The 13,628-nt window shown below is 28.4% G+C and overlaps 1 long non-coding RNA gene across 1 annotated transcript; it reads left to right on the forward strand.

The window, feature by feature from the left end:
• LOC105164321 lies at window positions 6,510-7,316 on the forward strand. The gene is made up of 2 exons (XR_848015.2): window positions 6,510-6,723; window positions 6,965-7,316. It is a non-coding gene; the product is annotated as an uncharacterized LOC105164321 (long non-coding RNA).

A 13,628-nucleotide genomic window follows, 5' to 3' on the forward strand; every position in this document is an offset into this window, starting at 1 on the left:
TTTAGAATCTAAGAAGTTACCATCGAGTCTGTTGTTTCCCATTCCTCCATTTCTTTGGAGTTTTCTTCTGGTTTCTTTGAGTCTTCACTGATGAAGTTTAGCTTCATCTTGGACTTTAATCCCAGTTTTACTGCACGACTCCAAGAAAGGAAATTTTTCCCATCTAGGAGAGTAGTAACCAGGCTTGTGCCTGGATTGTCGTTAGGCTGTAACTTGAGAGCCTTTGAATCATCTTCCATGGCGGACAGAAAAGAAAAGATTTCAAGAATTGGCGGTTTTGATATTTCTTGGTTTTCAGAATGAAAGAAAGGAATCAAAGACCATCAATGATGGCTCTGATACCATGTAAAATTAGCAGTAGAAACGGTGGTAAATGCCATGAATATGAGCACAGATTGAATTGAAGAGAAGAAGAAGGAAATTTCTTTCAAGAACTATGCTGGCTTACAACTCTATATTTCGCATATCTCAAGAGGGAAGAAGATTACAAATATATAGGAGAAGAAAATAACTAACAGACAACTAACTCGCTATTCTAACTTATAAAAGTGTAAATGCGAGAATGAAGAAATAGCAACTTTAAGAGGTTAACTAACAAAGTTGTCAATGACTAATCAAAACGTGTTGCTGCCGAAAACGCTTATTCCTCTCTGTATTAGAAGCACTCCCAGGTAATCTTCGAGCTGATTCTTCTGTAGTAGAACTTCAGACATGGAGCAGGATCTTCCATGCAATTTTACAAACCCTCTTGTGATATCGCAAATGAGCAAATTACCCCCTTATGAAAAAATAAATAGCGATTTACCTCCCTATATTTTTTAAAATACAACAAGTTACCCCCCCTATGATTTTTAAAATGAAGCAATCTACCTCCATATATAAGGAGGTAAATTGCTTCATTTTAAAAAGTATAGGGAGGTAAATTGCTATATTTTTTCATAGGAGGGTAATTTGCTAATTTTTAATATCACAGGAGGATAAATTGCTATTCACCCTATATTTATATGTATATATTAAGTGCTAAGAATTCATACTTTCTTACAATAATAACTTTCTCACAAAAAAGTTTTCACTAGTAATTTATGAGAAAATGTTAAATATAAATTTCTTAATAGAAATAATTAGTGTCAAATGATTGATGTCATTATAGTGTGTGACTAATTGTTCATGATGAATTTTTTTTTTATATAATTCTATTTGATAATAATTAAATTGTAATGAGATTAAAATTATGTTCACTTAATTACATATCTTCGTAAATAATTCAAAAATTTTCATTTAATATTTTCAATTATATTGTTTTTTTTGTCTTGGTGATGGTTATAGACTGATTAAATTCGTGTCATTTAAATTCTATTTGACCATATATTTACGCTAATTAATTAATTTCTCTTATTTACTGTTCACTCTATAAAATATGATCATACATGGAAGTCTAATGGCATGGGCTTGTTGCTAGACGGATACCAAAATAAGGAATGTATTTATAATTTTTTAAACAACTAAAATATATTTATAACTATATCAAACTTCAAAAGATGTGACTATAATTTAACCTTTATTTTATATTTGGGACTTCAAAATATTACGCTCATTGATTGATATCTCAACATTATAAATCCGAAATTAAATTTACGACAATAAATTCAAAGCTAAAGTTGTGCGAATGACAAATTAATTCATGGAACGAATGAAATTGAATCTAAAAATAGGACAAAGGAATTAATTTTCTGATCAGCGTAAATATTCTTTTCACACATTTAAATGTAAAAAAAATAAAAAAATCACACAAATCTCATTACCCTCAAGAATGAAAACACAAACACAACTACAAGAATTCTCCTATAAATACCCATTCTGCAGGACTCTTAGAAACTACACAAACATTTACTCAATCAAAGATTACAACAAGAGCAAAGGAGGTGCAAAAGCTAAGGATGGCGTCAATTTGTGAAGGTACTGAAATGAAATTGTTTTTCAGTTAATTGCAAACACGTTTCCATCTTAACTTCATGCAGCTTAATTTCTTTGTGTAAATTTCATCGACTGCATCGATACAATTTCTTTGGTAGTACATATAAAATTTTGCTCTTTGTTTGGGAGAAGACCTATAAATAAAATACTTTAACATAATATTTGTTATACGTGTCTCAATTTCAAAAAATGTCAGAAACATATTAGAAAATGTAAAAATCCTGATTTAGGTAGTGAAAGACAAGAATTAAACAACTTCGGCAAAACATCAGGCAAAAGATAAAAGGCAAAAATGGATGTGAGAGAAGCCAAATTGAGGATCATTTCAGACTGCGGCCTTGTATTTGTGGAGGAGGTTTTATCATTTAACAGGCAACAATAAGTTGTGAAGATTAATTGCTACATTTTTAAGATCATAAGATTTTTTTTCATTATATTTAATACATGGATTTTTTTTTAAAAAAATATTTTAATTATCACAGAGATAAATTGTTTTTAATTAATTCACATATAACATCATTAATTATGGTTCGCTAAATTCGCCTATAGCATCAAAAATAACAAATCGTAATTTAACATTGTTACTAATAAGATATATTTATTGATAAGAATTTTTCCGCGGTAAAATTTTAATGTGACTATTATATATTTTATAAAAGTTGTTATTAGCGGATTAATAAAAAAGAGTCATATCTAAAGTTGTCACTATTAACAATTAGGAAACATATATAGCAACGACCTAGCATCAACAAATAATTATTGTCACTATATGTATCGTGTTGTTGTTACTATTGTCAACATGATATATATATATATAAACATATATGTCTCTAATTATTTATAATGATAATTTTGTGTATAATTTTATCTCTAATAATTATATAGTGATAAAATTAAAATTATTGTCACTTAATATATATTTTTATGTGATAATTTTAAAATTATCAGTAGATAATTTGTCAATAATATTACATGTTGTTGTGGTGCGTCTAGGATGAAAAACAACAGTACTAGAAGCATTATACTATAAATACCCATTGTTCAGACTCCACAGAAAACACACAAAGATTCAATCAATCACATACAAGTGAAGAGAATTAAGGAGCAAAAGTTAAGGATGTCAGTCAATATTTGCAAAGATAACGTACATATCTAAACCAAATTATTTACAAGATTTAATACATCATAGAAATCTCTCTCTGAGTTTTATTACAAAAATGCTTCGTTCTTGACTCCCTTTTCGTGCGTATATATTTAGGTAAGAACAGATGGCCTGAGCTAGTCGGGGTGCCGGGAGAAATTGCAGTGAAGACCATCGAGGAGGAGAACTCCTTGGTCACTGCCATCATTGTTCCACCAGCCCCAGCCTATGTCGTTGGTCCTTTCAGATGTGATCGAGTACTTGTTTACATTGATGAAAAAGGCATCGTTAGACTGGTGCCTTTTATCGCTTAAAACAAATGGATGATCAAATCCTCACTAATTCAAACATATTAGTTTGGATTCTAGTAAATTTGGTCCAAGTTAAAATAAGGTCCATTTAATGCGTTGTTTATGGATGGTAATTGTGGTTTCTATGTAATGTGTGTGTCAATAAATAGTGTGGCAAATTTCAGTCTTTATTCACATTTGGGACACCTAAATTGTGATGAGAAACTTGTCCCTTGTAATAAATGGTGTCAAATTTCAGGGTCATGTATTGGAGCATGAAAACATGTTCATGCCAATAAATGTTGTTTCATTCCTTTTCTATAGTTGCTTTAATATTCTTTAATTTTTACTTTTTTTGCCACCCAATTAAAGAGGTTTGTGAGACTACAAAGAAAAAGTAGTACCTATGATTTCATGACATATTTTTATTAGATATTTAATAAAAAAAGGCTACATGATCGTTAAGTAAATGGAACTGAAAGTGCTACTTTTTAAAAGTTTTGAGGACCAAAAGTGCAAAGTCCTAACGGCTACATGCTAAGCATATGGCATTCTCAATTATAATATTTAGTAAAAACAATCATGGGAGCAAAATTTCTAGTATTTAGCACATCAGCATGGCCAAAAGTCGTCTACAAGTCATGGTATTTGCAAGTGTAGCTTGGCCACTGATTGAAGTCAAGATGGATGCTTTGGCCACACCTTTTGCAATCGCAGAAAAAGGGCAATACAATTTACCTACATATGATAAGTGAAATAAGCGAAAGGTCCATCAGTTAAAAAAAAAAAACAATTTACTTTTCTCAATTTTTAAAGAATGTGCAACACAAGGAAAAATTATGTAACTTTTTTATCAGTTGTTTAAAAAATATAAAAATTATAAATTTATGGAGTTTATTCAAATTCCATACGTCATAAAAAAATTATAAATTTTGGATTTATTTTAAATAAAAAAATTATAATAATTAGTATATTTAGAAAAATATTTGTAATAGAGATATTTTAGGGATGTAAATAATAAGGGAATTTCCATAAAAAAGAATTACTGTATATTGTGAGGTACCATTTTATTACGTTTTATAATTCAGGGGTGTAAATACACTTTATGCATAATCTAGGAATACAAAGTCTATTTAACCCTTAAATTTAAAGGGGAAAAGAATTATATTTTTAACTTTTAAAAGAGTTTTCTTTATTATTAATTCCGCATGTACGATATTATTGTCTATCATGCATAATCACACTTTTGATTCAATTGACATTCTTCACTCATCCATTACTCTTCCCATTTCCCTCCTTTTCCAATACACCACCATTCCTTTATTTAGAAATTAGAAACCCCTTCTTCCTCTGTTACCTTTTTGCATATTGATGTTTGGAATTTTTGTTTTCGCACATTAAAACAATTTACATTTTTAGACAAAAAGATAAATTATTTTATTTTTTATTTCATGAGGGTAAATTGTTATTTATTTTTTATAATGGTGTAATTTATTCATTTTCAATAACACAGGAGGGTAAATTGTATTAAACTCGTAAATAAAATATTAAATCTATGTATATACTCAATGTGTCTCTATATACACATAATATACTACGTCTTGTTTGGTTCTTGTTGCAACTTGTAAAATTATTGCATCTTAAATAGACTGTCATTTGGTTTGAGACAAGTACAAACAAGGATTTCTTGCCCCTCTGCGTATTTCATCTAAGGATCAATCGGTTGATGTGTTTACTAAGGTATTACGAGTTCCTCAATTCTTGTCTCTCATTTCCAACTTAGGACTGATCAACATCTTTATTTATTTACAAATAATGATTTACGAAGTATCAAAATAATGTATGCATTAATTGGTTGTGAATCTTTACTTTGGTTTATGTAATATTTAGCATCGCACGACAAATTTTTCATTGGCATGACACTATAAAAAAAAATGTCAAGATTATGAATGAACGTATCTTTTTGAACTTAATATTACAAAAGTTAAGGAATAATAATAGAGAAGATGTTGACAGAGAGAAAAACTAAATTGAAAAGAATATGTATAGTTAAAAAAATAAATAAATTGACCAGAATGATAATTTTGGAATAAAAAATATTTTTCTATATTTTGGTTTTGGAAGAGGAAAATAGAAAAAATTAAAAGGTGATTCTATTATTTACATTTTCTTTAATTCCATGTTATTTTTTAGTGATTATCAATAAGATATAACTAGGTGAAGAAGTACCACATAAATTATATATAGAAGATTCATTACGAGAAATTTTATAATTATATTAATTTTTTTAACTCTTTTTGTATTACTATAAAATAAATTTCTTTTAGTATTTTAAAATGCACGTTTTAAATGGAAGCGGTCCTTTAAAGCTATCATCCAAGTTTTGAACATATCATAAAAAAGGGTCCACACTTTGGGAAAAGTACAAACACATTTTTCTCACCTCTGTCAATGTGAAGAGGATTTCTCAGTTTTATAACACCACCATACATATAATTTTACACACTTAAATGATTGATTTCATTAGTGTGTAATGAGATTAAAATTATGTTCACTTAATTATATATCTTCATAATAATTCCAAAACTTTCATTTAACATTTTCAATAATATTATTTTTCGTCTTGGTAATGGTTACAGACTGATCAAATTCGTGTCATCTAAATTTTATTTGACCATCTATCTACACTAATTATTTAATTTCTCTTGTTTACTACTCACTTCTATAAAATATGATTCATACATGGAAGTCCAATGGAGTGGGCTTGTTGCTAGACGGACGTCAAAATACGAAATGTATTTATAATTTTTTAAACAACGAAAAAATACTTATAACTATATCAAGCTTCAAAAGATGTGACTGTAATTTAACCTTTGTCTTATATTTGGGACTTCAAAATATTAGGCTCATTGGTTGCTATCTCCACATTATAAATCCAAAATTATATTTACGACAATAAATTGAAAGCTAAAGTTGGGCGAATCATAAATTAATTCATGGAACCAATGAAATAGAATCTAAAAATAGGACAAAGCAAATCATTTTCTGTCCAGCGTAAATATTCTCACACATTTAATGTGTCAAAAAAAAAAAATCACAGAAATCTCATTATCCCATTCTGCACAACTCTTAGAAACCACAAAAATCACAAAAAAAAGAAAAAATCACAGAATGAAAAACACAAAAACAACTAAAGAATTCTCCTATAAATACCCCATTCTGCAGAACTCTGAGAAACCACAGAGACATTTACTCAATCAAAGATTACTACAAGAGCAAAGGAGGAGGGAAAGCTAAGGATGGCGTCAATTTGTGAAGGTACTGAAATGAAATTGTTTTTTAGTTAATTGCAAAGATGTTTCCATCTTTGGGTAAATTTCATCGATTGCCTCGACACAATTTGCAGAGAAAAAATATAAATCTTAAAATCATAACTCTATCACCATGTCCTAACAACTAAATAAGAGTAGAAGTAATTTCCAATAAATAAATTGTCTATAGAATTAATTATTCAATGCCACTTGCATCCTTTGACTCGTTTTCGTGCTTATATATGTAGGTAAGAGCGAATGGCCTGAGCTAGTCGGGACGTGTGGAGAAGTAGCAGCGAAAACCATCGAGAAGGAGAACTCCCTCGTTTCTGCCCTCATTGTTAGACCATTCGAACCAGTCGCTCTTATTTTCAGTTGTGCCCGAGTAGTTGTTGCCGTCGATGAGAAAGGCATTGTTATACGTGTGCCTACGATTGGTTAAACTAAGCGGATGGAGACGATTCTTCGTTACTTCACTTGCCTTGTAGTTGGCTTGTAATATGATTAAAATAAATAAGTCGTTCGAGGGTCGTCTTGTTGTTCTAATTTGATTTACTGTTTAATATGTTTATCAATAATATGCGAGCTTTCTGTTTATCATCGCATGACAGATTTTTTATTGGCATGACACTATAAAAAAAATGTCAAGATTATGAATGAACGTATCTTTTTGAACTTAATATTATAAAAATTAAGGAATGATAATAGAGAAGATGTTGACAGAGAAAAACTAAATTGAAAAGAATATGTATAGTTAAAAAAACTAAATAAATTGACCAGAATGATAATTTTGGAATAAAAAATATTTTTCTATATTTGGTTTTGGAAGAGGAAAATAGAAAACATTAAAAAAGGTGATTCTATTATTTACATTTTCTTTAATTCCATGTTATTTTTAAGTAGTGATTATTAATAAGATATAATTAGGTCAAGAAAAAATTAATTAAAAAAAGTAACAAATAAATTATAGAAGATTCATAACGAGAAATTTTATAATTATATTGACTTTTTTATGAGCATCTTCTTCATTTCTTAACTCTTTTTGTACCTAAGTTGAAACTTTTTCATTTTAATTCCTTCAACGATATATTTTTAAATTATTTAGACATAATAAAAATTAAAGTCAACAACTAAAAGTTACACTTTTAACAAATGTTCAAAATAAAATAGAATCAACAAGGTCTTCTACTTTAACAAATGTTCAAAATAAAATAAAATATATAATCTGCCGTGGCCGTTACAAACAGCACCACAAATTTTTTACCGCTACAAATTTACTATGTTTTTGGAACTGATATGTTGGTGTTGTATCGGCCACTTAATAAAAAAAGAAGAAAAGAACATTCATTCCAAAAATCGAATATAAAGCCATTAAAAAACGTAATACAATCGAACAGTCTATAAGCCGTTCCAAATTTTGAATATTTAAGTTTATAATATTTTATGATATTTTCGACTGCCAAAAATTTAAAATATATGTTAGAAATGTTGTTCCAAAATTTACAATATTTGACGGATCTATTTTGACGTCGACTCAAAATGTGGAGGCAAATTGAAATTTTGTACAACTTATTGGCTTGGCTAAAATTCTAAAATTTTTTTGGGGGAAATTCAATTTTCCAAAGGCCATTCCAAGGTTAGCAATAAAAGCTGTTCCATTTGTTAATATAAAAAATCATGTAAAAAGTCATTACAATATGTGTTTAAATTTCTAAACTTATGTTTTCAAGAACAATATCTTAAAATTCATCAACAGGATTTATCCCAAACTTAAATACATATAAGATTGTGTCCATGCGATCAATGGTGCACCAAATTAAAAGACAACTCTTATATTTCGAATATAATATATCGACATCCGTGTACCCAATTAGTCCAAAACTTAATAATATATATTCTTCTATCATTATGATCATATCTAACGGTTTGATCTAAATTTTAATGGTGCGATTAAACTACACAGTACAACAATATAAGATAATAGTTACATTAGTGTAATACTAATAATTATGACTATACAAATTTATTTCATATTTCGAACATATATCAGACTCAATTTCAATTTTTTTTTTGAACAAATTTGTATTGCTCCACATAATGCATACTTTTCTTCAACGTCAAATTGTCTAGTATGAATTTTACTTTAATTTTTAAATATTTTTTGAAAAAAATTTATTTATTTGGAATTTTTTTCAAAATGGCCTAATTGATACGATGTTTTTTTGGTTTATGAAAAAAATATTTAAATATTAGAACTATTTTTGTATTGATTTTGGGTTCCAAAACTTTAATAGTCACACTTTGCAGATTTTATCCCCCTCCTCCCCCTCTCGCCATTGCGACCACCAACGTCACCACCACCTTCTCCCCCAAGTACCGTCTCCCTCCACCACCTCTCTCACTCTCAAGCTCGCTGTCCGCCCCACCATTGCGGCTAGAGCTCTTCAACCCTCATCCCTCCTCCTTGGCCTTTAAATTAGGTAGGCTCTCCTCTGCCTTGGTCATTTTCGAAATGCAATTTTTTATTTTTTTGTCATTTTATGTTTTTTAAAGATTTTTTTAAATTTTACATAAATATTGAATTATTTTTTGAAATATTTTAATATTCTGAATTTTTTTGAAATCTTAAAGTATTTTCTAAAATATTAATATATTTTTTAAAATATTTCATATTCTTCTAAATTATTGGATTTTTTTCTGAAATTTTTTTTCTTATTTTTCTGAAATTATCGGTATTTTTCTAAAATTTTTCAGAAATATTTGAAATATTTTTCTGTTTCTTGTTTTCAATTTTTCCGAATTATATTTTTGTTGGGTATATTTATGCAATTGTTAATTGTTAGAATTATTTTGTTGTGTTTTTTAATTGTTTGGTATATTTTGTTGTATTTCTGAAATTGTTTGCTGTATCAAGATGATTGTTAACTATTAGAAATATACCTATGAAATTATTTTGTATGTATGTTGTATTCTTTTTGAAAGTATCTATTTGTATGAATGCACATTTTTTGAGTATTTCTATGTAATTTTCTAATATTACACATTTTAGGCAAATTTTAAAAAAATTAGCGAATTCAATGCAAAATTTTTAAAAAAATTATGGACTCTAATGCAAATTTTAAAAAAATTACGGAATTTAATGAAAATATTAAAAATAATAATTTTTTAAAATATCTATTTTCTGAAGTTTTTACTTGTTTTTAAAATAATTCTAAAAGTTTATATTTTATGAAAATTTGTTGAAAAGAATTCCTGAAAATTTTTTAAATTTATATTTTTGAAAATTTTGAAATTTTTCTGGAAAATATTTCTGAAAATTGTAATTTCAAAATTTTTTTAAACTTATTTTAACTTTTCTGAAATTTTTTAATTTCTACGTTTTCGAAAATTCATGTTAATTTTATTTTGAATATGTGTAAGTTGTGTTATTTTATGTAATTTGTATTAATTTAAGAAAATATGTGTAATTTCTAAAAAAAAAATAATTTTGAAAATATATCTTTCTGAAAATTTTGATGGTTTCTGAAAATATTTCTGTAATATTTTCGGTAATTTCTAAAAATATTTGTTTATGTATTTTCTTAAATTTGTTTCAATTTTTTTGTAATCTTATGAATATTAGAAAAAAAATTGGGATTTAATTTTATGTAATTTTTGAAAATATGTGTAATTTGTTTAATTTTATGTAATTTGTATTAATTTATGAATGTGTAATTTTATGCAGAAAAAAGTATTATTTTAGTCCGCTAAATATGCCTAATTTTAATTTTATGTCTATTTTTTTTTAGATCCAGTAACTTACGAAATTGTTACTTTTAGTCCTCTAGCAGATTATCGGATAATTTTACCCCCATGAGTACATATGGACTAAAACTGCCTTTCAAAAGTTGTATAGTGGTAAAATTATTCGAAAATCTGTCAAGAACTAAAAGTAAGCATTTTCGTAAGTTACTGGACCGAAACAAAAATGGACATAATTATTGAATTAAAATTAAAATTAGCCATACTTAGCGGACTAAAATAATACTTTTCCCTTCTTTTATATATGTAGTTTTCTTTTGTAAGTATTGGAATGCGATATAACATATTCTTTGTTATCTACTTGGAACAATTAATATGTGATCGCTTTACCCATATGGGCCAAGTTCTCAGTTAATAGAATATCTCACTGGTTCATATAAAGATCACAAGTTGGTTATCTATTTACATATGGAAATAAGTTAAACAGACAATGGTGGTTACATTTACAAATCATTTAGAAATAATTGCAATTCAAACTATATTTGGTTGAGATTAGTTACCATACATATAAAAAAAAATATGGATTACTAATTAAATATGATCCAACAGCACCCTAAGAAGATAACGGTGTGGTGCATCACTCAAATATTATACTAAATGAGGTAAGATGAAGTATATTTCACCAAAGTTCTTTTATACACATGAGCTCCAAAAGAAAAGTAAAATCGATACCAAGAAGTCAAGCGAAAATTTGGCAGATTTACTTACCAAGGCCTTACCTGCAACATTTAAGCAAATCATAGATAACATGAGAATGTGTTGCCCCAAAGGGGTATCGATATAGAGTTGTTTCTTGTATTTATTATGTTATATTTTCCCCTTTGTTCACATATTTGGCAAAAACCCTTTATATAAAACAAAAGCTTCGTTTGACTCATGTTTTTTTTGAATGGTGTAATAGAACGTCTCCACGTAATGAGTGGACTACATGGTTAATTTTTGAATGGTTATAGACGCACTACAACAACATATAATATTATTGACAAAATATCTATTGATAATTTTAAAATTGTCACATAAAAATATATATTAAGTGACAACAATTTTCATTTAGTCACTATATAATTATTAGAGACAAAATTACACACAAAGGCATCATTATAAATAATTAGATATATATATATATCATAGTGACATAAGTAACAACAACTCAATTTATATAGTGACAATAATTATTTGTTGATGGTAAGTCGTCGCTGTACATGTTTTTCTAATTGTCATTAGTGACAACGTTAAATATGATTTTTTTACTAATCCGCTAATAACAACTTTTATAAAATATATAATAGTCACATTAAAATCATGAAATTTATTACCGTGACAAAATTCTTATCAATAAACATATATATCTTATTTGTGGCAATGATAAAATTATGATTTGTTATTTTTTATGCTACGCGCAAATTTGGTGAACCACAATTAATGACATTATAAGTGAACTAATTTAAAATATTTTATCCCCTGTGATAATTAAAATATTTTTTTAAAGAAAACCCATGTGTTAATTATAATGAAAAAAATTATGTAATCTAAAAAATGTAGCAATTAATCCTCTTAGGAACAACAATGGACAGAAGTGCTTGGTCCGCAACTTATTTTTGCCTCTTAAATGATAAAATTGCCCCCATCCTCCACAAATACAAGGCCGCAATCTGAAACGATCCTCAATTTGGCTTCTCCAACATCGATTTTTGCCTTATATCTTTTGCCTGATGCTTTGCCGAAGTTGTTTAATTCTGGTATTTCACTACCTAAATGAGGATTTTTACATTGTATAATATGTTTCTAACATCTTTTGAAATTGAGACATGTGTAATAAATATTATGTTAAAGTTTTTAGTAGAAAAAAGCATGCTCAAGTTCATTGACTGATAGATAGAACATGTTCAACCGTTAGCAAAACCAATATTAATTAACTGGGTAAAAATTAGAGTTGTTCCGAACCCTCTCAGCTACGGTTAAAAAAAAAACTTAGTACTTACTGATCCTCTCAGTTAGCGTATAAACTAAGCACCTAGTACTGACCCTCTCAGATGGGGTATAAACTGAAAACTTATGTCCCTCTCAGTTGGAGTTATAAACTAAGAACTTATGTATAACCCTCGCAATCGGGGTTAAAGATTGAGGCCCGAACTATAAGTTATAATAATAGTCTGGTGTCTGTTATGTGCTAGTGAATGATAGCATGCACATCTATCTAACATGGATGATTTAAGAAACTTCTTGCACTATTTAACAAAAATTGTGATTATCATACGTGGATGTTTTATACGCCTCTATTCTGATCCAAAAGTTTAGAAATCCCGTTCTGCTAGCAAATATTGTGTAGCTTTATATTTTATTCAACTATTCCCGTTGGTTTTGTATGTCGGACCCATGTGTTGGTAAATGATGGTTGTGTACTATTAACAAGCATTATGCTCGTGTCGTCTAAGAGGCAGAAGCTACATACTAGGCGATTAGTCGCTCAAACCACTTACCATATCTTGCAGATGAGGTGTATGAGGAGGGTGAGGAAGAGCTATATTGGAGTTTCTAGCAAATCAAAGGATGGAAGTGGCGTCGAATAATTAGTTCTATAGACAATTTATTTATTGGAAATTACTTCTACTTTCATTTAGTTGTTAGGACTTGGTGCTAGAGTTATGATTTTAAAATTTATGTTTTTCCTCTGCAAATTGTGTCGAGGCAGTCGATGAAATTTACCCAAAGAAATTAAGCTGCATGAAGTCAAGATGGAAACATGTTTGCAATTAACTCAAAGACATTTTCATTTCAGTACCTTCACAAATTAACGCCATCCTTAGCTTTTGCTCCTCCTTTGCTCTTGTAGTAAATGTCTGTGTGGTTCTAAGAGTTCTGCAGAATGGGTATTTATAGGAGAATTCTTGTAGTTGTGTTTGTGTTTTTCATTCTTAGGGGTAAATGTCTAATTTTTTTTTGACACATTAAATGCATGAAAGAATAGTTATAAATATCTTTTCGTTTAAACAATTATAAATACCTTTCTTATTATGATGTCCGTCTAGCAACAAGCCCATTCCTTTGGACTTCCATGCATGATCAATTAGCGTAGATAGATGCTCAAATAAAATTTAGATGCCACGAACT

This window comes from Sesamum indicum, linkage group LG6 (assembly GCF_000512975.1).
Source record: "Sesamum indicum cultivar Zhongzhi No. 13 linkage group LG6, S_indicum_v1.0, whole genome shotgun sequence".
In the NCBI taxonomy this organism is placed as follows: Eukaryota; Viridiplantae; Streptophyta; class Magnoliopsida; order Lamiales; family Pedaliaceae; genus Sesamum; species Sesamum indicum.